Source organism: Dasypus novemcinctus, chromosome 17, assembly GCF_030445035.2.
Source record: "Dasypus novemcinctus isolate mDasNov1 chromosome 17, mDasNov1.1.hap2, whole genome shotgun sequence".
NCBI classification, from domain to species: Eukaryota; Metazoa; Chordata; class Mammalia; order Cingulata; family Dasypodidae; genus Dasypus; species Dasypus novemcinctus.
This window is the reverse complement of record NC_080689.1, coordinates 99,830,518-99,856,843: the sequence shown is the minus strand read 5'-3', so window position 1 is coordinate 99,856,843 and position 26,326 is coordinate 99,830,518. Positions and strand designations below refer to the sequence as shown.

At 38.6% G+C, this 26,326-nt stretch overlaps 1 long non-coding RNA gene and 1 pseudogene across 3 annotated transcripts in view; both read left to right on the top strand.

Moving 5' to 3' along the window:
- Positions 1 to 1,112: 1,112 nt before the first annotated feature.
- LOC101440869 (olfactory receptor 5T2-like) lies at positions 1,113 to 2,039 on the top strand (annotated as a pseudogene).
- Positions 2,040 to 16,143: 14,104 nt separating this feature from the next.
- Positions 16,144 to 26,326, top strand: part of LOC101440145 (uncharacterized) — a 67,639-nt gene continuing 57,456 nt past the window's right edge. For all 3 annotated transcript variants that reach the window (XR_188325.3, XR_009181321.2, XR_009181320.2), the window contains exons 1-2: positions 16,144 to 16,255; positions 18,440 to 18,645. This is a non-coding gene — a long non-coding RNA (uncharacterized lncRNA). The remainder of the gene's footprint in view (positions 16,256 to 18,439; positions 18,646 to 26,326) is intronic.

Below are 26,326 nucleotides of genomic sequence, written 5' to 3'. Positions count from 1 at the left end.
TAGACAGTGCTTCTGTGTAATTTCAATGGATGTGAAATGTTTCCTTAAGTAATAAAGCCCTGAAGAGCTTTAACAGGTGATACTATAAGTAACTCAGCTACTGAGAGAAAAAGGTGCACCTGCTATATGTAGAATTGGCTGGAAGGAAGCAGCAGCAAGTTTGGGGGCCTCTTAAAAACCTATACTACGGGTGCAGATAGGGATTATCAATATCAAGCAGACATGACAGTGATAGGATAGGTGGAATGGGTAGATCCCAACTGATTCTCTAGTCACTGAATGGGATGGCCAGAAGAGAGGAGCTACACAGAAAATCCAGGAGCCATTTGGACAATTATGTATAGGAGGAAAAATATTTTAAGAGAAATTAAAAAAGATATATATATATATATGTATATGTTTTGTGCATTCTGATGTATTATGGATTAAATATATAAAAGGCAATGTGCAATGTAAGCTTAGAAGTTAAGCATTTTTAATTCAATATATTCATTTAAAAGAAGACATCTTTAATTGGATTTATATATATAGTCAGTTGAGAAAGTTTCCTCAAGAATAGCATTCTTTAGGGAAACAGAGGAAATACCTACCACCAGTTATGGAGACTTGTATAGAGAATGACAATTAATAGAAAAAAATAGGAGGCCTTACATAAACCATGTGAAATTAGTATGTTTAAAAGGAACTGATTTTTAAAAATTCATATCTCTTTTTTGTAAAACATAAATGAATAAATGTTAAACAGCAGGAAGAGATAAAATATTTCAATAAATACAAGAGTAATACAGGGACTGCTTCTCACCAAAGATATCTAAACTTAAAAAGGAAGAGGATTACACAGTTGTTCTCCTTTTGTTTTCTCTCTTCCTTTCTTTCATTCAGGACAGAAGAATTGGAACCAAGGTAAATTGAGTCATCAGAATAATCACATGGTTCACTGACATATCACCATTAAACAAGTAAACAAGTAAACAAGTTTAATTTTTCCGTGAAGAGAAGTTGCTCCTTTATGGACCAAATGAACCTGCAGAGTCATGGTCCAAGGAAGTTTCTATTTCTGTTTCTTCACTTATTACAAGCATAGCTTAATAAAATTTTAAGGGGAATGAAAAATGTCTAATCAGACAAGAGTGACACAATTCATCCTCAGGGGCTTTTCAGATATCCTGGAATTGAAATTTGTAGTCCTCTTATTTTTCTTGTTTGACTACTTGTTTTGCCTCCTGGGAAACGTTTCCATCATCATAGCTGTGATCAGAGAAAGCCGTCTCCACTCCCCCATGTATTTCTTCCTGATGAACTTGTCTTTTCTGGACATGTGCTATACCTCTGTCACCATCCCCAAGACCCTGGTAACCTCCCTCTTGGGCTCTGGGGTCATTTCCTACCTGGAGTGTGTAGCTCAGCTCTATATGGTTATAACACTTGGCTCTACTGAATGCTTCCTGCTCACAGCCATGGCCTATGACCGGTGCTTGGCCATTTACAGGCCTCTGCTCTATGCCTCCAAGATGAGTCACAAACTTTGTTCGGAATTGGTCATCATGGCCTGGGTTACTGGGGCCATGTACTCAGCTTTCCACACAGTCAATACCTTCTCCCTCCCCTTCTGTGGGCCCAATGTTGTTGACCATTTCTTCTGTGACATGCCTCCCATCATGAGACTTTCCTGCACTGATTTCCACACCAATGAGGAAGTGGGCTTTGCTGTTAGCAGCTGCATCGTCATGAGCTCCTTTGCCCTCACTATTGTATCCTACGCCTGCATCATCTCCACAATTGCTCGGATCTCCTCTGTGGACGGCAGGTGGAAAGCCTTCTCCACCTGTTCCTCTCACCTCACTACAGTTACTTTGTTCTATGGAACTGGAAGTTTTGCATACTTGAGATCTGCCTCCCAATACTCCCCAAATCAGGGTCGCCTGGCCTCCATTTTTTACACCATTGTCACACCTACCTTGAACCCCGTTATCTATTGTCTGAGGAACAAAGACATGAAAGGTGCTCTCCAGAAGCTGTATTGTTGAAGAAAGTGTTAAGTATTAGAGAGTTAAAACTTGTGGATTCTTCACAAGCTCAACTATCATTATTGGGTTGAGCCTCACTTCATCATGCTCTGTCCTCTGATACTTTACACTGGTGACCAGGCTCATTGCAGGATGTCTCCCCATGGCACTGCATTGCTGCTTCTCTTTCCTTTCTGAACTATTCTTCCCCCTAGTGCAGAATCAGCTCCTCTCACTTAGCAACATGTAAATATTGATATTTCTTTAGGTTCTACCACAACATCATGCTTTTGTAAAAAAAACAAAAACAAAAAACAAATCCTTCTTTTACCTAGTATATTTGGGAGAATTCATTTCATTTCTTAGCTTTAATTTTTACAACCAAATCTTTATCATCATTCTCTTGCAATGACTTCCAGTCTTATATTTCCAACTTTCTCTTCTCAGTGTTTATGTGAATATGCAACAAGTGCTTCATTTTTCACACATCAAAAATGTACTCAAAACTTTCCTTCAACCACTACACTGCCATGTTGTTCGTATTTCATTTGTTCAGGTAGGAACACTGATTGTACAATTTACCAGGCTAAACTATTTTTACATTTTTCATTTCAACTTTGTTCTTTATTCTTCTAAATAGAATTTGCCTATAAATTTTCTTTTTTGTTCCAAAATATAACAGTGATCTAACACATGAAATCTTTTCTCAGAGCAGGATTCTTTTCCTCTTTTCTGGAATCAACTATGATGATTTACTTCAGTGATTTTCAAGAATTATTTCTTTTTCATGAAAGTAGTATTTTTTATCTAAACAACAAGTTAATATGTTCACCTTCCAGTTAAGATCAATCAAAGTGGACATTAATGTGCAAAGTGGTCTCGGTGCTGAGCACAAGTCTCTCCTCCTCCCACCCCACCATATTTTTTGATGGAAACCCTTGGTTAAATACTTCAGAATCCCTGGTGAATACCTGAAATACTATTCAGGTTCATCTTCCAGCTAGCCTTCTCTCCAAATCTTTGACAACAAAGATGCAGGTTATCCCTCTAAAATGAGGATCAACACATTCCCTGAAAGAAATAAACTCCTTCAATCACTTCTGCCACTTCTTTGATGTAAAAACTGTTCATGATATGATGTATTACCTTTTATCATAAAAAGTCATTTGCATTTATCTTCACCTTCATCCACACTCTCAACCCATTACATCTCAAGACATGCAGGACAGTTTCTTCATTTTCCCACTTTACAGTAAGTACAGTAATTACTATTTGTAAAACTCATCATTATTTTCTGCAGAATTCAAATGCCACTTTCTCTGTGCCATGCAAATTATTTTCTGTGATACTTAGCAGATCACTCACACATACCATTCTTTAAATGTCCTCCAAAATGTGACATACTTTGCTGTTTTGTTATTGTTCATTTATATTAGCACCTTCCAGTAGACAAGAAGAACCCCAGGTTCTTGCTTCTATCATGTTTCTACTTCATTTATTTCCATGTTATAAATCTTTTCCTCTCATACATTTCATGTAGAGATAAATGTTTACAAAATATTGTCAGATCGTTATCTATCTCTGATACAACATTGTTACATTTAAATGGATCTGTATTTTTTACTCTGTAAACACATAAGAAAAGTTGTCTATATTTGCGGGCTCACAATTAGGCAGCACATGTCAATATTTTTACTTTCAGAAACCAAATTCTTTTCAACTTATATTGATACTCAATCTGATTCATTAGTATTTCCTCATCATTGTGTTCTCTATCTGAAATATTCTCCTTTTGTCTCCTTCCTTCATTAAATAATACCCAGTTTGCACATAATTTTGATACTTGGTGCCAAGGTACCCTGGGCAATTGTGTAGATCATTTACACTTTTTTTTTTATTACAACTCATTTCCAATGTCATGCACTGTATTATTAGTTATGTATTCAAAGTAAGGCTCAATCCCCCAAGGTAAGTAAATCCTGGAAGTTCAGTGCTTTTATCAGAATGACAGTCCTGCCATGGTTAGCTTTTCTTATTTCTGACAGTGATATTCCTTTGTTCAGTTTCATTTTTAATGACCACAATTTCACTTTCTGTCAGGGAAATGGTACCTGTTCTTTTCTGGGCACCATACTCTTCAAAGTGGGAATGTACATTTGCCACCCTGAATTATTTTAGAATAGTGAATATCCTCTAAATCTGGAGCTATTTTGTAATTCAGTCAGCCTGCTTGTATTTAAAAATACAAGGAGAAATGACAGACAACACCCATCCCAAGGAAGAGAGAATGTCTGCAAGTATAAGCAAGATAGTTGCATCCATCTGCCCCATGGGATTTAAGCCCCCTCTCAATTAGAAGGAGAGTGGGCATTACCATCACAAAATCCTCAAGATTGGGGAAGGAACAATGGACTAAAGTGGACATTATTATTCTATTATAGACTTATCATTATTCTAGTAATGGAAGAACTTTTATCATTGATGTAAAGGTAGTGGCCACCAGAAGTTCTGAGGGAAGGGAGAGGTAAAAATAGGTATAACATGGGGGCATTTTGGGGACATTGGAATGGCCTTGCTTGACTTTGCAAAGACAGATAAAGAAATGATTTTGCATGACATTGCAAGGACAGATAAAGGCCATGTATATATTGTACATTATATTTGTCTTATTGATGTTATATTAAAAGTTCTGTAGAATCAGGATAAGGATTTTAGAAAATGGCTTTATCAGTTTTAAAGAACATTTTACAGGTGTCAGTGGAACATTTAGTAGGATAAAGATCTTGGGATATAAATCAAGTCTGTGGAAATTGGAAGAGAAGTAGGTATAATGAGCAGGTTTTATAAACATGGAATGTTAAAAAGATAAAAAGACTTAAAGTTTGTAGGTAATTAAAAAAAGAATGATCAGTGGAAAAAACAAAAGATGTTCAGAAAAACAGAAAAAAAAATATGCCCTATCTTCAGAGAAGGAATAGAATGCATTTGAAGATGCCACAAAGGGAAAACAATCTCTGAACAATAGCTAATGTCCCAAATTTACAGGGCACAGAAGAACTCATGAGATTTATCATAATTAAACAGATATCAAATCCAAAAACCGAAACCAAAAGTGAAACCCAGTACTTTCTAATACAAAACCCAGAAATATTTCATGTTCACAAGGAACTTATATTTTTAACTGATCATTTTTTCATATTTTTGTCTCTGAGGAAAAGGTTATACATGTTGGACATTTTGCCTATGTTTAAGCAATGCTTATTTATCCAATATGTATTTGGATGTATATACTGGTACAACTGATCCATTCATGTTTATTCTCGACTGTATCTACAGATCTGCATTTCATATTGAAGGAAAAGAACAACAAAACAGGGTTCGTCTGAATACCTATTCACAGATTCTAGATCTTTGTAGACTTAGAATTCTTACAAGCTCTGTGTTTTAACTCATTCACTTGGCAGCACCAAAATAAAGTATACTCACTTATCTTGACCAAATAATTCACATCACCATCTGTTTCATAACAAATAATTAATCAATCTTAGGATTCTACTTAATGACTCCTACTGATCCAAAGCATCTACCTCTCCATGCTGACATGGGCCTGTTGGGTTCTATTGAATTGCTGAACAGTTCCCCTACCACCATTGGCTCTGCCATCTGCCAGTTCCTGCAATATGGACTCACATTAGACCATTGACTCTGGGTTCAATCCTGTACTTATAGCTGCAATGAAATATGCTAACAGGTTTATATTCTGTTTTGTTTTTTATTTCTTCAGGAACAATCAATGTCATTTTTTTTTTATAAAGTCTTCAAGTTCTTACACAATTATGAATCAGTTTAGATCAGCTAGTTAGAATATATACTTCCTCATCTCAAATCTTCCAAGGTTAATGTTTCATCAAAATTCATTTTCCCTTCCAAACTTTGTAAAATAAACCATGGCATCTTAGATCCATATCTGGAAGAAATGATTAGTCTTTCTTCCTCAAAAATTATACTTAATGTCACCAACCTTCCCACTCTTTTTATGCAGTATTTCTTATTCATGTCTTTACTTTTCTGTTCAGTTTTCAAATATTATTTTTAAAGTTTAGACTAGCTTTATATTATTATTGGATTATATTTTATAACACCTTGATTGGATTTCCTGATATTACTGTACTTACTTCCTATCTTGCTCACCCTACTCCTTTTAGAATAATTTTTTAAGCTCTCTTCAAAAACAGACTCACCCAGGACAACTAATGGGAGGAGATGATGGACAAACAATACACCAAGGAACTGAGAGTGCCTACAACTGCAAGCAAGAGAGTCCATCCATCAGATGCATGGGATCGAAGCCCCTCAATTAATGGTGGAGTGGGCATCACCATCCCAGAGTTTTCAGGATTGGGGAAACCAACTATAGACTAAAATAAACTTACTAGTATTCTACTACTGTCATTGTGATTCTAACAATGGAAGAAATACCATTGTTGTGGAGGCAGTGACTCCTGGATGTTCTGGGGTTAGGGAAAGGTATAAACAGGTGTAATGGGGGGCATTTTTGGGAATCAGTCTGAATGACATTACAATGACAGTTACAGGCAATTATATATCATAACCTACAGAATTGAATGGGAGAGGTGGCAAACTACAATGTAAACTGTAATCCAATGCTCTAAAATATGTTTGTCAATTGCAATGAGGGTTCAACACTGATGAAAGATGTTGCTAATGTGGGAAAATGTGGGAGGTGTGAGGAGCGGGGCATATGGAAATCCCCTATATATTTTTTGTAACATTTTAAAAATTAAAAAGAGGGAAAAAAAGCTATAATTCTCAAGACCAAAAAAATCTAAAAATCAAATCACAACTAAATTTTAAATGCATTGTCTACAGTTTAAATTTTCCTTTATTTTTTAATAAGCTTTATTTTAAAAGAGATTGTAGACTTTAGAAAAGTTGTATCAAGAGTATAAGGAATTCCCATATATCCCACATACTTTCCCTCCCACGTTTTCACCAATTAATAATATTTTACAATTGTGAGATATATTTGTTACAATTGATGAATAAATATTGCAGCATTGCTACTAACCAAGGTCTATAATTTACATTGTGGTTTGCACTTAATTTCAATGCTCTAAAAATGCCCTATGTTCCACTAACATATCCTCTCCCCTCAGAATCTATGGCAACCACAATCTTTATAACAGTGCTACACGTTCTTCTTTATGGCAATATTAATGCATTCACATTTTCCATGGTTGCATTCTCGCTTATGTTTGAGCATTCTTCAACCTCGATGATTTGGGGATGGTGATGCCTACTGTGCCTCAGATTGAGAGGGTCTTAGATCTTATGAAGCAAATGGAAGGAAATGTTTTGCTTGCAGCTGTAGATATTCTCTGTTTTTTGGGACGGGCATTGCCCATCATCATCATTTCATCAGTTGTCCTGGGTGAGTCTGATGAGCTGGAGGGAAAGTGCTGGCTGCAACTCTGTTTAGATTCAGGACCCAACTGGCATATGAACAGACTGAATATTTGTCTTTGAGACATATATTTAATGGTGCGGCGGCTTGCTCTGTCGGTAGAGGTGGAGTCTGGCTGCAGACGAGGGGCCGGTCCAGCTCTGGATGAGGGGTCGGTCCCGCTTGGGACGAGGGGTCGGTCCCACTTGGGACGAGGGGTCGGTCCAGCAGCAGACGAGGGATCGGTCTCACAAGGGGTTGCGCGGTTCGGCTGACGGGGTCGCCCGGCGAAGCCGGCGACGAAGGGGTCGCCCGGAGAAGCAGGCGACGAAGGGGTCGTCCGGAGAAGCAGGCGACGAACTGGGGACAAGGGAGGCCAGGCCCTTGTCGGGGGCTCTCAGGACTGGAGGGCGCACGGCAGAAGAACTACCGCAGAGACAAGGTAAACACGCAAGTCCACTTTATTGAGGGAGAGGCAACAGTTTTATAGGGGCTGGGGAAGGCTGATTGGTCGAAGCCACGCCCTGTTCTGATTGGTTGCCGGCGAAAGGTCAGTGGGCGGTACTGGATGGGGGAGGGGTGGTGATTAGGGATTGGCTGTCGCTGTTGCTGGGGGAAGGGGCAGGGTTTAGGGATTGGTGGCTGCTGTTGCTGGGGTGGAGGGCAGATTTGAGTTTCCTGCCCACGCCTGGCTGTTGCTGCTGTCGGGGGAGGGGAAAAGGGCAGACTGGATTTTTCCACCCACGCCTGGCTGTTGCTGCTGTCGGGGGAGGGGAAAAGGGCAGACTGGAATTTTCCGCCCTGCGCCTGCGCAGGGAGAAGGAAGAAGAAGGGTGCCACCCCACAAGGCATCGGGTGGTGCCATCTGGGAGGAGGGGCGGCCGCGGAAGCATGGCTGCCGAGAAGGGGAGACCCGAGGGCACTCTGCGCCCATGCCGAGCTTCCTTCAGGGGTGGCGGTGGGCCCGACCAACCACCCTTTTATGGGGGCAGCGGAATTAGGCCTACCGCGGCCGCTCCCCTCGCCAGGCCAGCAAACCACACTACAGCCCGAGGGGTGACCGCATAATGGGTATAGTGGTAAATATAGGCTCAAATAAAGCATGTGTAAGGAAACTAAAAATGAATATAGCTCTGTTACATTGGGGAAATAGGTTGTCATATATTTCAAGGTAACACCCACTGACAGGGTACTGATTTCACAGGGTTATGTGCCTTGCCTGTAGTGTCTGATGGTTCTAGAGCTTTCAGGAGCCCCCTATTTGAGGCTTTGTTCACAGTGGCAATTACTGAAATCCGCCATGACACATGCATTAGTATAACCTCTGGAATGATCTCCTGACTCATTTTAAATTCTCTTAGCCATAAAAACTCTTTCGTATTTGATGTTTCCCCCTTTTGTTCAAAGTCTTTTTCCAAATCCAAGCCTGGTTGATAACTTGGTAGCAATCCCAAGGTGCCAAGGAGGCTTATCCCAGGAGTCATGTTCCATGATTGGGAGAAGCTAGTATGTTCATTTGCTGAGTTTGGCTTAGAGAGAGGCCACATTTGAGTAACAAGGAGGCTTTCAGGACGTACTCCTTAGGCAATAGTTATTATTTGACTGTTTCAATTCCTTTAGTTTTAAGATTTATTTTCTATTAAAGTATCTTCAAGTTTGTGATGGCTTCATTTCTCAACTTAGCTACGTAATGTTGTCCTGTTTTGTGTTCAAGAAAAATCTGTTTTCTTCAGAAACAGAATCTTTAGGATGACATTTCTGAGTTTGTTCTTGGGATGTTGGAATGGGTTCTTATTTCTCTTTTTTTTAATTGGAGAAGTTTGAGCTTACAAAACAATCATGCATAATGTGCAGACTTCCCATACAACACTCCCTGCATCAAGACCTTTGAGAATTGATTCTTGATCTACTTATATTAAAATGCACTAATCACTCCATTTCCAATGACCAAGAGAGAATTGAGTGTCCATGGCATAAGTGTCAGCATAGATATGCATATTTTTATCATTGGATACCTCTACTCAAAATGTTATTAAGAGGAATGTTTCAGGTGACTGTGTATTTGATATCTTATCACATTTTTTGTGAAGCTAAAAGGCATAATGAAGTTGGTCGGTGATTCCTAAATGTTGGATAAAGTTGTTAAAGGAAAGGAAAGGAAAAGCCCAGGTGTTCAAATTCCCAGTTCAATCACATCAGGAAGGACAGGACTACCAATTCTCTTTCTACATGAGACATGAAAGAAACTCTTTATCTTGTAGCTACAGACAGGAGATTTTTGGAAACCAGATGCAAAGTCTCATTTAGCCAGTAGTTTATTTCAAAATGAATTGCATTCCTAACCTTGCATGTACCTTCTGTTAAAGTTAGGACATTGTTTAGGGTGGAATGGGCTACTGAATACTGGAATGGGGACATATGGACTTATTATAGTGATTTGGGGACATTGAAACCTGAGATTCTTCTAAATCTTCTTTGCCATATATACCTATAAAGTTCTACCCTGAGGAAACAGCCACTCTACATCCATCTGAAGAGATTTATAATGCTTTGACTGTTAATCTTATAACTGCTTCCCATGAGAAAACAATATCCACACCTATGTCTAAAGAGAGTAACGCTGTTTTTATCAGGTAGAAATTTAATGATACATCATGAAGTAATTGACTTGCAAGGTGCTACTGCCCAAAAGACCAATATAAGCAAAAGAGCAACATATCAAATGTAAGAAGTAGAAAATCATTGACAAAGCTTGGAAAATACATACAACTAATAGAAAACCCAAAAATTATGTGAAAACATTAATATCATGTATCTAACTCTATCATGTGAGACAGTGTCAAAGAAAATCTTTCAAAGAGGTAACAGAAGTATCCATATAATGATATTTCAACCTGTAAGGAAATAATGAATTTTCAATTGTAAGCAGCCAATTACAAGACAAAATATATGATTAAATGACAACCATAAAAAAGATGAAAAATTTTGATGAAATATTTAAATTATCATATATTATATATATGTTAATAATTGAGGAGTTTAGCTCTTGGCCAAGATTCTGTGTGTACTCTTTCATCCACAGCCATATTAAGTTACAAAACTTTTTTTGGAAGATTTATAGAAAAAGCTAACCTCCCCACATCAAGAATGATAAAGAGTCAGTGCAGTCAGTTTTTTGGAGGGAGTTCCAGAATCCTTGACCAGGAAACTTGGGCCAACCATACCTATACACTTATCTGCATTTGTAATCCAAGTTACATTTTTTGAACCACAAGAGTATCCATGCCAAAATATTTGAGGTCCAGTCCTTGGGGGATGGATTGATAGCACTCTCCTTGCCTATTCCAGTTAATGGGAAGGAGTCACAGTAACAAAAAGGACATGAGCACCTTCAGACCCTTAAACCCAGACTGAAGGAGAGGAGAACATAACCTTTATTCTCTCACTCCCACAGAGTAGCCTCTTTGACTCCTGCCTCTCCAAATTTTTGGTATTCTTATTCCAGGCAGCCACCACCACCCTCAATTTGATGAACTGATGGAAATGTCACCCACCACCCAGTCCTTCAGATAAATATATCACTGCTGTGCCACAGAATAACACAAATGAACATTTCTCTAACCATGGATTTTTCTGGTACCAGAAGTACCCTAATCTTATTAATTTGGACCTGAGGCAATGCCACAACTGGACTCTTATACCTCAGGAATGAAATGCCAATGTACTTTTGTCAAAGATAGGGGTGACCAGAAATCTGGAGAAGACATTGAGAGATCAATCATTAGAGCTATTTTGCCCATGAGAATGATGGACTTCTCCTCCCCTACACCTGCCCTACCATTAGTAGTTTGTGTAGTATTAGCACTGTCAGGGTCACCCAATAGAAAAAGTTGTACAGAACTTGTCACTGCACTTCACTGAGATTATTAAAGATTCTACCTCAGCTTTGGAGGTAGAACCAACCATTCTCATCTTACTGGCCTTTGTAATGCTAAATAGCTGAACAGCCAACAATTTTCTGCTGTCCAACCAAGAAGGGCTTTGTGGAATTGTCAACACCTCTTATAGTGTCTGTATCAATGGAACTGGCAAGGCAGAAAAGTCCAGTATGAGGCTTAGATAGAATTTCTCCTGGATCTCTAGAGTATGTCCTACTGGGGCACCTTTTCCTGATATGGAAATGGTTGAATCTTATGACTACATTCACATTTCCAGACATGCTTGATGATCCTGCTTAGAGTGACTTCAGTCATATGCCTGACCCACTGTTGCCTCAGACTGATTACCTGCTTCTGGTCACAGCCTCCCAATGTCCATCATTTCAGTCCAGACTGGAATTGCCTATATTTTTCATTTGGACCCTGAATAATGAAGGGATGGAGTTGAGGAGTCTGGTCCCACAGATAAATCTTATTGTGATCTTTCTGGCTTCTTGCCTAGCAGGTCTCATGGAGGGAAGCTGCCCTACACACAGCAGACATGGTTGCAGTGTGTTGCAGTTTTCTAGCAGGAGTTGCTGTCAAAAACTCATGTCCCCTGGACAGCCATATTCGTATGCATATCTGCATACCAAGCCTATGTGACTCCATTCAGAGACCTAATCTTGGGGGATCTGAATTGAGGCACTTATCCCCATTCTGGCTCAGTACTTTTCCACTCCTAGCCATTCACTCTCTTATCCCCATTTCCCCTCTAGGACCACAATAAGGAAAGAACCTGTTCATTGCTGCTTAGAAGTGGCCTGTGACCCATCATCTGCTCTGCATAACACCCGTGACCTGTACTGATCTATGGGGAAAAATGGAGCACTGAGGAATTGGCACCTTTTTCTTTTGCCCCTTGTTTGCACTGTTGTAGTAGATAAAAAGGTTTAGATTGGCAAACTCCCATATCTTGTGAAAACAGAGACATTTGCCTAAAGGAATTGAGATATTCCTATTAAATGTTCTAGTAGTTCTTAAACGAGTAGAAATTGTGATTGCTGATATTCTTTTGTATTAGGAAATTTTTACTCATCTCATGTTCTAAGAGTCACAATTGTTTACAAAGTCTCTTATGATGCAATTATTTTCATTAGTCTTTCTGCATATTTAATGGAACCTAGAAACACCTAACAGGAAGCATATCAGAGCTGCTTCCATGAACCAGCCTTTTTTTCAGGGGAGCAGAGCTCAGGATAGCAGGGCTTGGAAGGTGGCATTTTTCAGATGTTCTTCAGGCTTGTTTTTATTTGAATTATTGAGCCCGATTTTCCAATCTGTGGGTCAGCTTTTGTATATCTTTTTGGACTGTTTGCCCAATAAATGTGCAGATGAAAACTGACCCTCCGTTTTTTGTCACCTCCTACCTCCTTCCCAATAGAGCCTCAGAATTCTGCTGCAGAGGGACCAAATGCCTAGTTACTTAAAGCCAACAGTGGACTATGCTGGGCGTTCCCCCAGACTCAGAACTAAGTCCTGTACCCTTTCTCATGCCACCATTTTTCTCTGTTACTTTTCAGGGAACTAAGGTGGTGGTGGGGTCACAGGGAAGAGATGTCACACCTAGATCAAGATAATACATACTTGAGATAATGATATTCAAAAATGGGCAAAAGAACAGGAACATAAAAGTCTCTAAAGAAAAACTACAATGCCTAAAAAGCCAATAAAGATGTTAACCATGGGACTGAAGATTAAACATTAATAAGATATCTTTTTTTTTTTACACTGATGAAAGCAGCAACGATTTAAAATTATGTGATCAGAATTGGCCATTGTGTGTTGAGATAAGCACGCCATCTGTGTTGATGGCATACTATACCAGTATAATAGTTCCAGAAAGCCATTTAACAACAGATTTCAAGAGCCTTTAAAATGTTCATACCTTATTCCACTTTTAAGAATCCCTCCCTCCAAGAAACGTTGTTAGAGATATGGACAAACAGTAATGTGTGACAGATTGTTATGGTATTACTATTATTATCACTATCACTATTACTATTCTAAAGCCATGTACTTGAAAAAAAAACGTCTGAAGGTATAAAATGAAAAGCCAAAGGAATGAATCATTAATGCTGGAATTTTAGTCACAGTGGCAACTGATGATGTCTTTCAATGTGGACAAGGACACTTACCCAACACTAACTAGATCATGCTTTTCTTTGTTAACTTATATGGATACTTAACAAAATTATTAACTAGCATGTCTTTGGCTGTTCTATATTCAAGTTCCTTTACTGACTTAAGTATAACCTACATTTACAATTCATTGCTTATTTTTGAAAGGCTCTTCCCAAGAATTACAAAAAGGGCCCACCATCCCTAACTAAGTAATCGCCAATGATTCCCATAAACTCTATGTTCAAACAAATCATGTAGTTAACAGTAGAAGGGTAAATATTATGCCAACCAATGTTTATAATTACTCAGGTATCTAAAAAAATGAAAGAATTGGCTCTTTAATATTATATAGAGAAATGATTTTTCCCACGAAGCTCCCTTTTTTTCATGATAGGCAAAGCCTATCAAGGAGGTCTTCTGCCTTTCTTCCTTCATTCTTTTCCATCTTCCTGCCTGGAACATGGATGTGATGCCTAGAGGAGGCAACCATTTTGTGGCCATGAGGAAAAAAGCCATATATTAAGGAAGACAGATCAAAGATCTAGGTTCCTTTATGGCATTGTGGAGCTATTATATAAGCCCTGGACATTTTGTTTCCAGACTTCTTTTTACAAGAGAAAAATAAGCCCTTATTTGGTTAAATCTCTGAGACTGAGTTTCCATTACATGCAGCCAAGTGCAAATCCCAACAAATACAACCTGCTGACTTATGAGGCCTTCTTCTGGATCTCATCTGGGACTCATTCATCTTTCCACCTAAGGGAGACACAGGGTAATCTCTGGGCAGAAGGGGTAGTTAGCTGTGTAATATTTATAAAGATCCTGGTAGGAGGAGTATGGTACAATTAAAGGAATACTTTTTAAAAAAATATATTACAGTCTTCTTTTAAATAGACTCTTGTACAAGATCCTCTTCCACTATTTAGCCAGAGGCATAGCTTGTCTCTGAGAGGAATAGGATTTTTTAAACCAGGAAAACATAGACTGAGGCAGGGGAAAAGTAAAGTCTAAAAGCTTACCCTGAGGTCCAATTCATATAGCAAAGGCAGAATAAATGAATAATAGTTTTCTTTTTAAAAAATCAGTTTTCAAAATATTGAGTTGGTTCCTTCTCATTCACCAACAGTGATCATCACTTGGGTTGTTTTAGAATCATTATAAATGCATAAATATAATCATATCTGATGTATTTCAAAGAACCGCCATTATTTTTTTTTTGATGCTTAGATTGACCCATCTTTGGCCAGTGGAGCCGATTTAAATTAGCTCCTGAGTCATTTGTTTGATACTTTCGTGCTTTCTGAAAATATTCATAGGTGAAATGATATAATGTCTGAGCTTTGGTTTGAAATAATGGCAGGGGGAAAGGGGGTATAGATGACATATGATTGGCCATGAGTTAATAATTGTTCGAGCTGGGTGACAGCCACATGGAGGTTCATTATACTACTGTCTTTTATTTGTGTATATTTGAAAACTTCCAAAATAAAAAGTAAAGATAAAAAAATCCAACCTATGGTTTCCAAACAGGATCTTGAAATCCTTAGCCTGTAATACTGGCTTTGGTGGGAGAAGAGAGAATTTTAAATTCCCAATGCTTTCCTTGACTACCATGAATGATCCCAGAGTCCTGAAGATAACAATTTTATTCTAAGTCAGAGGTAGTAAGCTTTTGAGACACAAGAGACGTTCCTCTCATCTTAGGACAAGAAGAACCTTCTCTGCCCTGGAGTGAAGGCCAGGAAAAGAGTGGAGGGTAAGGTAGTGGAAAACACCAGCTGAACAGCCTCAAGGCTCCACGTGTGCGCAGCTCTGGGCAGTTCTGGGGGGATCACAGGGTCTGGGTAAGAGGGGCTTCCTTCAGTGATGGGTTTGTCTCTTTTCACACACTCTTTGTTCCGGATTCCTGACAATAATCCTCAACAAGCCCGACTCAGTTCATTGCCCTCTAGATAGAGCAGGAAAGAGAGTCCTGAGGCCAGAATTGGAACACTACCTGTGACTCCAAAGGGCAATGTGTCTTAAGTCCCAGTTTCATTCCCCAGAAAACTAAAGGTCAGCCTGCAAGACTGCTAAGGACCCTTTAGTATCCTGACCACCCAAACCCAGACTCCTGAAACCCTCTATCACTCCATTCCGAATTCGGTCTTTCTGTTCCCTCCTAAAGAAAGACGTGACTGATATGACTACTGTTGGGAGGAGAAGGAGGGGTAGGGGGAGAAGGGAGAAGGGGGGAGGGAAAGGAGGGAAGGGAAGGAAACGGGGGAGGGGAGGGAAGGGCGGAGGGAGAGGGGACGGAGAGGGGGAAGGGAACAGACTCCAAAGTTAGCAGCGCTTTCAGTCTTCAAAGTCAGGCGCGAAGTCCGCCCCGGCTCGCCCCTCAATCCTGACCCCCGCCCCGCCCCACGGTGGAGTGACGTAAGACGGCGCGGGCCTCGGCCTCGGCCTCGGCGGGGGGAGTGGAGCGCAGGGCGCGGCGGGGAGCACTCACGCCGCGCTCAGCGCGCAGACGGGGAGGGAAGGGCCGGGCCCGGCAGCGCCCCCCGCCGCGCGCGGGGCCCGCCGCCGCAGGCTCCTCCAGACCCGGCCCGGGGCGAGGGCGGCGGCGAGAGGAGCCCGAGCTCGGGCCTCGGAGCGGGGGGCGGCGGAGGCGGCAGCGCGGGGGGATTTATAGACTCGCAGAGGTAACTCCCCTTTCCCCACGCACCCCCCAAAGTTCCCGGGAGACGCAGACCCAGCATCTTCCCAGGCCTCGTCCCGATCCCGGCGCCGGCTCGCTAGTAGGGCGTCTGTCCTGTATTTTTCTTTAACCAACCAGGGGAAGTTTGGGGCCTTCGGGGCAGATTTAGGGCGGGCTGGGGGCGCCCCTCGCCGGCGGGGGCCGCTCCCAGGGCGCGGGGCGGTGGGGCCGGCGCTGGGCGTTCGCCGGGCAGTGGTGTGGGTCCCTCCTATAGCCCGGGCGTGCCGAGGATCTCCGGGGCAGTGTGAGTCGATTATTCATTGGTGCTAAGCGTGGACCTCAGCCGCCGGCCGGGACTCTCAGGAACGGGTTCGGGTTATCTCGGGAGTAGCAGCAACGCAGCCTGGTTTCTCCTGTGCTGACGCACTTGCTCTGCTCTGCAAACCTGAGCTCCCCCAAATCTCAGTATTTCGCGGGCGAGTGTTTAATCAGCTGATTTCACACCTAAGATGATCTTAGTGCATGCCCACAAAGTGAAATAAAAAAATCTGTGTTTTCAAAGAAAGAACACTATAAAGTAATCTTCTGATTATCAGCTTCCCTGTCCCATTATTTTACCCCTCTCCCTCTGGGTAGAGAATGAAAATTCTTCTTTACATATCTAATCTACTAGAGAATCAGTGTTGGGGCTATTTTTTGATGTATTTTTTGCACAGAGGTATTGCTGCAACTTGCATATTATTTTTGAAATGCATATTGTTGTCTCGAAATAGCTTACTTGTTAGGGAATCATTTACTACATTAGGAGTTGTGTTCAACTTACTAATTCATCTATTTTTTCTATGACTAAAATTTTGTGGTTTTAAAAAAAATCTTTAACAAAATATTAACTAGAAGCTAAGGGAACGCAGTTTGTTCTGTCACCAGAGCATTCTTTTGTAAACTAAATTTGTTAAGAGCTGCTTTTCTGCATCTGATATAGGATATACTTTTTCATGAAAAAATAAGATTTTGAGATCTTTATGTCTGCGGGAAATGAGCTCTATGTCCTCCAACACTTAATCTCTTCCATGTCTATTTAAATGTCATGATAGATTAATGAAAGATAAGAAAAGTTTGCTTATAGATGGGAATTATGTAATTGGACTAAGAAAACAAATCGAATAATTGTCAGTTGACAAGTACATAGTCCTGGGAGAAATGGGATATTTTTAGTACTCGTAGATTATTTGTTGTGTGATTTAATGTGGAATGAACCCATAGAGGATATTCAGTATATGGGAGTCCCCTGCAGTTGGTCCGTGGCTTTTCTCTAACCTAAAACTACTTTGAAGACAAATTAAAAAAATTAAGACACTTGGAGAATAAACAGAATAAAATATCACTGTACATGTAGGACAACAAATCTTACAGTGATGAAAAAGCAAATGTAAAAAAATGTAAAATTTAAGTGTCTTTTCATTGATTTTTATTATCCCAAATTTATATATTTTTAAGTTTTAAATAAAATGTTTTTTGAATTTTATTTCTTATTTTTAAAACTATCATTATTATTTCCTTTTCTTGTTAATTGTATTTGACTATTTTATTGGCTTCATTTTTGAAGAAGTTTTGGGTCACAGAGGGTTACAACTGTGGCAGGGGAAGATCACTGGTGCAGGGTGTCAGTGATGGGGGATACATGGGAGGAAGCCCACCTGGGCATACATTTAAGGCATATAAATGTTTTCACATGTTCAGAGGACATTGTCACGGTGGGTGGAGATTCACACAATAACTGAAGGAATATCAAATTTCCATTCTGGGAAGCTCTGCCACATTCCCTAATGCAACAGATTTTTCATCTATAACATTTTTATGCTAACACACAATGGTAGTCTACACCTAATATTGGTTTTACTAAAATGTTTCATTGGGATTATACATACATGACCATAAATGCTTAGTATGTGCCATATCCTGTTCTATATGATTCGTGTGTTTTAAGGCATTTCATCCTCCAGGCAATCCTGGGTGGTAGGTGCTGTTATTCTCATTTTTTAAAGGGGGAGACTGAGGCACAGAGGAATTAAGTGACTTAGTCAAGGTCATACAGCTGCAGAATGGGATTCATCATATCTGTAAAGTTCTTTTGTAAAGAAACATGGTATTTATGGTTTACTTATTCTCGCCTTTATTTTCACTTAAGCATAAATGATGAAAAGAGTTCCTGTGAAGCATAAGAATCCCTGATTGTGGACATGCCCCACAAGGATCTTTAACTGTAAAGTGAGGAAAAGTATGAAAGAACATCTGGTTGACTGCCCAGGTTGAAGACCACCACGTCCATCAGAAGACCCAGGGTGGATCTGTGTCAAAGCACCACCATCACCTTCCTTGAGAACTGGTGTTTGGGTGAGTCACTGTCTGGCCACAGGAATTTCATAATGTCAGGAAAAAACCTGAAGTTAATTTGAATCATAGGTCTTCTCATGGGCCTGGTAACTGTTAGCACCGTCCCATTTGCAATCAGTGCCTTTTCTCAGACAGAGGCAAAGAGCACAAGAGAGGCCAGCAGTTGAGTGGTCCTGGGGTAGCACATGGTTACCATCAAAGAGCTCTCTTAGATTTAAATGACGAGATTCAGGATTATACTCCACAGCCACCACTTTCTCAGGAAGGCAAATCTGAAAATAGTACAGAACACGCCCAAGGAGACTACCTGAAAGACATCCTTTTCCTTGAGGAGTGAAGAAAAGGTGCTCTCATTCTCCATGTCTTTGGGATGATCCCCATGTTCATAGCCTTAGCCATTGTGATGAGTTCTTTATTTCTTCTTTGACTGTCATCATGGAAAAACTGGGCATCTCTGAAGATGGCTGGAGCCATGTTTATGGTGGCAGGGACCAAGTCCCAGGTCCCAGAACTCTCCACATCTCTCTTAGGGGTCTTTGTTGCTACCAGCAATGCTGGCATAGGCACAACTGTGGGCTCAGTGGTGTTCAGTGTCCTCTTTTTTATTGGCATGTGTGTTCTGTTTTCTAGAGGAATCTTAAATCTGACATTGTGGCCACTCTTTTGAGATGTGTCCTTTTCCATCATTAACTTGATCATGCTGATTATTTTTTTTCTTGGATAATATTATCATGTGGTGAGAAAGCTTGCTTCTCCTACATCTTACAGTGTCTATATCGTTTTCATGAAATTCAACATCCAAGTAGAAAGATGAGTGAGGCAAATGATACTTTGTAATAAAGACATCAAAGTGACAGCACCAGAGGCCCAAGCAAAGGTTGTTTTTGGTGGTTTATTCAATGTTCTTCTTGACCATAGTGCTGAATTATTATGTTTCTGAGATTGGCAGCATTCTTTTAAAAATGTGATTATGTTTTCTTCTATAGTGGATAACAGATTGCTTTCTGCCAGACTAATATGGCAGTGAGAAAAATAATTTGGGGACATTTGTGTAGATGTTGCTAAGTTCCCAAGTTACTTTATTCAGAGTAAAACATTTGTAAATACAGGTTACATTAGCGTCCCAGAGTAGCCTCAGCAGTTATTCTCTTATTGTCTTAAAATTATGCATAATGAATTCGTGAGCGATTTAATTTTCATTGCTGTTTTTATGTGCCTAGCAAGTTATAGGATTTTTTTCTTTTTAAATTGGGGCAAAACAGTTACCAAGAACCTTCTCTTGAAAAATATTTATGGAAGAAAGTTTGTTCTTGTCATCAAAGCTTCATCTTTAAGTTAGCAGCCTTTGAGTTAGGGCTGGTGAGTAGAGTGGTCCTGGCCATTCTTCTTGATCCACAAGATCATGCTTCAAACACTTGTCCAGTTACTTGTCCAGTAACTGATCAGGCTCCATTTTAAGGAGAGTCTTGAGCAAGCCCAGCTGCCTGTGAGCAGTAGTCCATTTTTCACAATCCAATAAACATGACCTAAAATATTTTTAAAGTAAATTGGAAGCAGTTTTAATGGCAATAGTGGCCATCCTGCCTCTTAGGTGGGGAGCAAATTGGTAAAGATCTTAGAAGAAGTTGATATGAAAAACTGTAAATTTTTAAAAATAAGAGTCAAAGACTATAACATTTCATGCTTAGAGCAGTACTGCAATTCTGTTTTATTTCTTAATATTGGAATATCACTTTTGAATGTGATTTTAAAAGAAAACCAAGCCACCTGTGTGGAGTTTTCATACTGGGATCTGGGAAAATTCTCATGTATGCAAAAAACAGACGTTTGGGGAGAAGAAGGGATATTTTGCCCAGAAAAAAAAAAAAAGGAAAATGTGATATTAATTAGCCAAGTTCACTTAAATTCTTTATAGTCAAATTTGATGATCATTTTGTAGGTAACTATGAAATGGAAATGAAGTATAGAAAACACCATTAGTTATATTTCTACTTATTACATGCAAAGGAGAAATGTTTATTTTTACTGTATTTTTTTCTAAAATGCCTCAATGTGTGCTTGTTTAGCTATAGTTGGATAAAACTCAAATTTATCCAAATACATGCCAAACAAGCATTTGGATGTGATAAGTACACATCCTTCAGGGCCAAAGTCATCCAGAGTCATCCTTGTAGCCTCTCCGTCTGCTTTAACTTTTAAGTCAATAGGATGGTCCCCAAACCCTCCCCGCAAGCCTGACTGCTAGTTTGAGTGGTTTGCATTAACAGTCTCTGTGTTTACTCTAATTAGAGTACTGAATGATTGCCATATTAAATCAAGAATGAATCATTCCTTAAAGTCCTGAGAGAATCTTCACTTGCTCAATTAACTGACTGTCATGTCATTTTTTATAATAATTCAATAAATCATCAGTTCAGGCTGTCATTCCTTTACCATTATTCATATCCATAATTGTGCTATGCTTAATATTGTGCATTTCTTGTTTTGGAAATATGGGGTTACCTAATTTAAAAAGAAAGCAGGTTATATTTTTAACTATTTTTCCTGTTTCTGATTTTACTCCAAAATTGTTCACGTACTATTTTTTATCACCAAATGGTTATAATTTATTCCATTTAATCATTATTGTTTCCTTTGACATTCATAATCAGAATGAGTCATAAATCGGCAGAGTAGGAAGTTCTATGTCAAAGCTATGCTTTTCTTGGTAGTCCTTGAAAAGGCCAGAACACAGTCCTACATCTGTAGGTGGAACAGTGGCTATTGATGCATGATTTCCTGTAGAAAAATCTCCCCTTGCCAATTTCACTTTTGAATGAGTGCTGTGAAAAAAAATGTTTTTCTGTAGTTCTAGCCTTATCATATGCCCAATTTCAGAATCTTATAGAGGTTTTACTTCCCACACCCAGAACATAAGCTACCCTGATGAGGGGTGAGTTCCTTAGTGTGGCCATCTGCTTTTGTGGTCTGTGGGGTCATCTCTGCTGGTTTCAACCACTTTCCTGAAGAACTCAGTGTGTCTGACATAAGGTCCCTGGTTCAATTTCCAGTGCCTCTAAAGAGAAGATGAGCAGACACAGAGAGCACACAGGAAATGGACACAGAGCAGACAGTGGCTACAAACAGTGAGGGTGGGGAAGATAAATAAATAATAAATCTTTTTTTAAAAACCTTATGGGATACAGCAAAGGCAGTGATGAAAGGGAAATTTATAGCTCTAAACACCTATATTAAAAAAGAACTAAAATCAAGGATATAACAAAACAATTGGAGAGACTAGAAAAAGAACATCAAACCATTCCCAAATCAAGAAGGAAAGAAATAAAGTTTAGAACAGATATAAATGAAATTGAGAACAAAAAATAAATGAAAACAAAAAATTGAGAAAATCAACAAAACCAAAAGCTGGTTCTTTGAGAAGATCAATATTTGATAAACCATTAGCTAGACTAATAAAGAAAGAGAGAAGATACAAATAAATGAAAACAGAAATGAAGGGGAAATTATAACTCACCCCACAGAAATAAAAAGAATCAGAAGAGGATATTATGAGAAACTGTACGCCAACACACAGACAATCTATATGAAATGGACAAATTCCTAGAAATGTACAAACCACCTACACTGATGCTGCAAGAAATTCAGTAACTTAACAAACGAGTCACATTAAAGAGACTGAATAGTCATCAAAAATCTCAAGAAAGAAAACTCCAGGACAATCATCAGAACATTCAGAAAAAAGACCACAATTCAGCTGTGGCACTCTGGAGTCTTCACAGAAATGTTCTGCACAAGAATGTAGGAAAGAAAATGCTAATAACATTTTCATGCAATACAATCTCATTGTCTTATTTGCCTAATCATGGGGCATGGGAGTTTGGGAAAGCAGATGGAACACATTTTAGATATTCTTTTATAAATCATCAAATGGCTCTTTTTTAAAGGAAACAAGCATAAACTCGGACCTTGGGCAGGGAAAAACTTTGAAACTACTTCATGGACAAGATAGAAACTTGAGTTTGGTATCATAATTGATGATGTATGTCATGGGGCCACTTTGAAGCATGAAAAAAATGTTTTTTTTCCTCATAATGTAGTAGTTTCTCATCCTCTTTAATTGCTCTATCCTGTGTGTGGGTATTTATTATTATGTCTTTAAATAACACCATTATTCTTTGTAAAAAGTTATGTAGTGCCATGACACAGCTTTGACTCAGGAGGAAAAGATTTTAATCCCAGGTCTTTAATAAGCCCTGTGAACTCAGAGAAATCACTTAAATCCTCTAAGCCTCAGTTTCTTCATTTGGAGAATGAGACTAATACCTCTTTCATAAGGTTGGGAACATTTACTAAACATAGAAATGAATGTTAAGCGGCTAATATTCCTTGGCAAATATGGGTTGTTCAATAAATGTTACTTCCTTTTCTTTTATCTTCTCTTCTTAAATGAAAAGTGAACCAGAAAAAAACTATTTCAAATTTGAGAATTCCGAAACATTCTTTGAAGATTGGATTCACCGCAGTGAGTCAGTGAGTTAAGCCCTTGGTCCCCTTAAGACCACCTACGGTTGTTATGTTCATAAATAGTGAATATATGCAGGCCAGATATGATCATAAACTCAAAGGTAACAACCAATGCCTTTGTTGCCCTGAAATTTTATTGTGTAGAATTTTGCTTGACATGAGTAGGACATTGGCTGAGGTTTAGAAATAAATACTATGCCAAGCAGAGACTTTTGTTTTATGGGTATTTTTACTTGTAGATAATTGATGTTCTCTTCTTAAGACTTCTCCATTGTGGTTTAGGAATAAAGAATCCTGCAGAATGTGAAGCAGTGGCATTTCAGTCACACAGAAACTCCATCTGACTCAGAGGAGTTCTTGCTATGCCTGGCCTCTCTGCTGGGGTCCATTGAGCTGTTAAAGCGCTCAGGAGGTTATTGACCCTGAAAGCAGTTGTCTGTGCTGTTTAACTTCTTAGACTTGGGTCTGTAATCTGACAGCGGGTGGGCCCAGTTCTAATGCAGGGAGTGGTCTAAATAAGGATTCTTAAAACTGGATAGTTGGACAGCCCCAAGACAGTAATATAGGTATGCCTAGGTTTTTGCAATTTGTGGGTTCTTGGAAAGTTGTTTATCAACAGAAGTTTAGCAATTCAAAGAATGAAGATCTTGGGAAAATTAGAATCAAGACACTATTATATCTCATAAAGTGAAGGATCTTCTTTTATAAGTGTTAAACCATAAATAATTTTGTAAACATAAATATGTGGCCCCGAGCTTGTTTAAAGCAAAGACTCAATTTTAAGACTCAACCTTTAAAAAGAAAAAAAAAATGAAAATAGAATGAAGTACCATCTCTTTCTCATTATAATGACAAGTATTTTTAAAAAGGTAAGCAAACAGAAATAACAGGTACTAGTGAGGATGCAGAGAAATAGGAACCTTAGTACATTGTTAGGTGGAATGTAAAACAGTTCAGTCACTGCGCAAAACAGTTGGACAGTTCCTTAAAAAGTTAAACCTGTGACCAGGCAATCCCAATTCTAGGTAAATACTACAAAGAATTGAAACCAGGGATTCAGGCAAGCATCTGTCTGTATACCACTGTTCATAGCAGCATTATTCACAACAGCCAAAAGATGGAAGTCAGTCAAATGGCCATCAATGGATGGATAGTTAAAATGTCATTTATATATATCTTGGAATATGTTCAGTCATAAAAGGGATGAATTTCTGATGCATGTTCAACATGACTGAACTTTGTAGACATCATATTCAGTGAAATAAGATAGATACAAAAAACAAATATTGTGTGACTTCATTTTTAGGAAATAACTAGAACTATAGCGATAGAAAATAGAGTAAAGTTTACCAAGTTAGAGCTGGGAAGGGGAGTTAATGTGTAATGGATACAGAGTTTCCATTGGGGTGATGTGAAGGTTCTGGTAATGGATGGTGATTAGGTTACTGTAACATTGTGAATGTGATTAATCCCACTGAATTATATGCTTGAGAGTGGTTGAGATGACAAAAGTTTATGTTGTTTGTATATTTCTACCACTCAAAAAGGGAGACTAAAATGGCAATGACAATTAAATGCAATCCATGATTTTTCAATAGAGCTAGTAATGGAAAAGTGAAGATCTAAAGTGATATTATTGGGACATATAAAAACAACTGGGATATTGAATGTAAAAAAAAAAAGACTCAACCTTTGTTCCTTCTGTAAACTTCGTATATAAATTAGTAAAATTAATGTACAAACTTCAAGGAGGGTAAAATCATCCTTAGAGTAAACAAAAGGATCCTATTACTTAATAGACTTGGGAACTAATTTCCTTTTTTTCTCAAAAGAAAGAAAATTAGGCATTAAATTTCTTAACTGACTAGATGCCTGTGATTGTGTCTGTGTGAGGGTGTATCTAGGGCTGGATGCTATATGGCAATATTTTCCTTGTTTTGTTTTCATTTACTTATATATCTTTTTAGAAATCATTTGCTGCTAATGCAGTTGTTCAGAAAGTGAAGAAGGCTTTTTAAGAGACCCAGAAGAACCCAGCGGAGTTTAAGATACAATGTTCAGTAGCTCATTGCTACTCTGGTTTCCCTAATAAGAGACAACCTAAACTTTATGAATTCTTCTGCCCCTAAAGAGTAAGGGATCACTATATCTTAGGATTTTTCTTTATTTCTCTCTCTCTCTTTTTTTAAACTAACATAATCAGAGAATTTGTATTTTGAATTTAGAAAGGAATGGGATTGTTGTGTTGGGAAACAAGTGCATCAATGATGTGTATTTGACTGTTTTGATTTTCTGTTTTATCTTCAACCTTCTTTTGTTTTAGGTAAGACTCTAGTGAATAGAATAACATGCATTTTGTTTAATTCAATTTGATAATCATTATCTTTGACTGGAAAGTTAAGGCTGTTTATATTGATTGTGATTACTGTTACTTTGGATTATTTTTTATCATGATATTTTAATAACTTTTTGTTAGAGAAGTTGTAGGTTTACAGAAATAACATGTAAAATATATAACAGTTTCCTTATACCATTCCTATTTTTAAAATCTTGTATTATTGCTGTACATTTGTTATAATTCCTGAAAGAACATTTTAAAAATTGTACCAGCATTTACAAATTTGGTTCACTGTGTTGTACAGTCCTATGTTTTATCTTTTAATTTTTATTCTAGTAGTGTATATACAAACTACAAATTCCCTTATTAACCACATTCACATATAAATTTAGCTCTGTTAATAACATTCACAATGTTGTGCTGCAGTCACCACTATCCACTGCCAAAACTTTACAATCAAATGAAGTAGAAATTCTGTACAATTTAAGTATTGATTGCACTCACTATCCCTAAACTAACGCCTGGTAAACTTTATTCTATATTCTGACTCTGAATTTTCTTATTCTAATTTCATATCAGTGAGCTCCTATGATATTTTTCCTTTTGTGTTAAGCTTATTTCACTCAATATGATGTGTTTAAGTTTCACCCATGCTGTTGCAAGAATTGGAACTTCATTCCTTTTTTTTTAAGATTTAATTTATTTCTGTAAGCTGACCCTTGGTTTGTGCTTGCTTTGTCTGTTCATTGTGTGCGCATCTTCCTTTTAGGAGGCACTAGAAACTGAACCCAGGATCTGCCATGTGGGAGGGAGGTACCT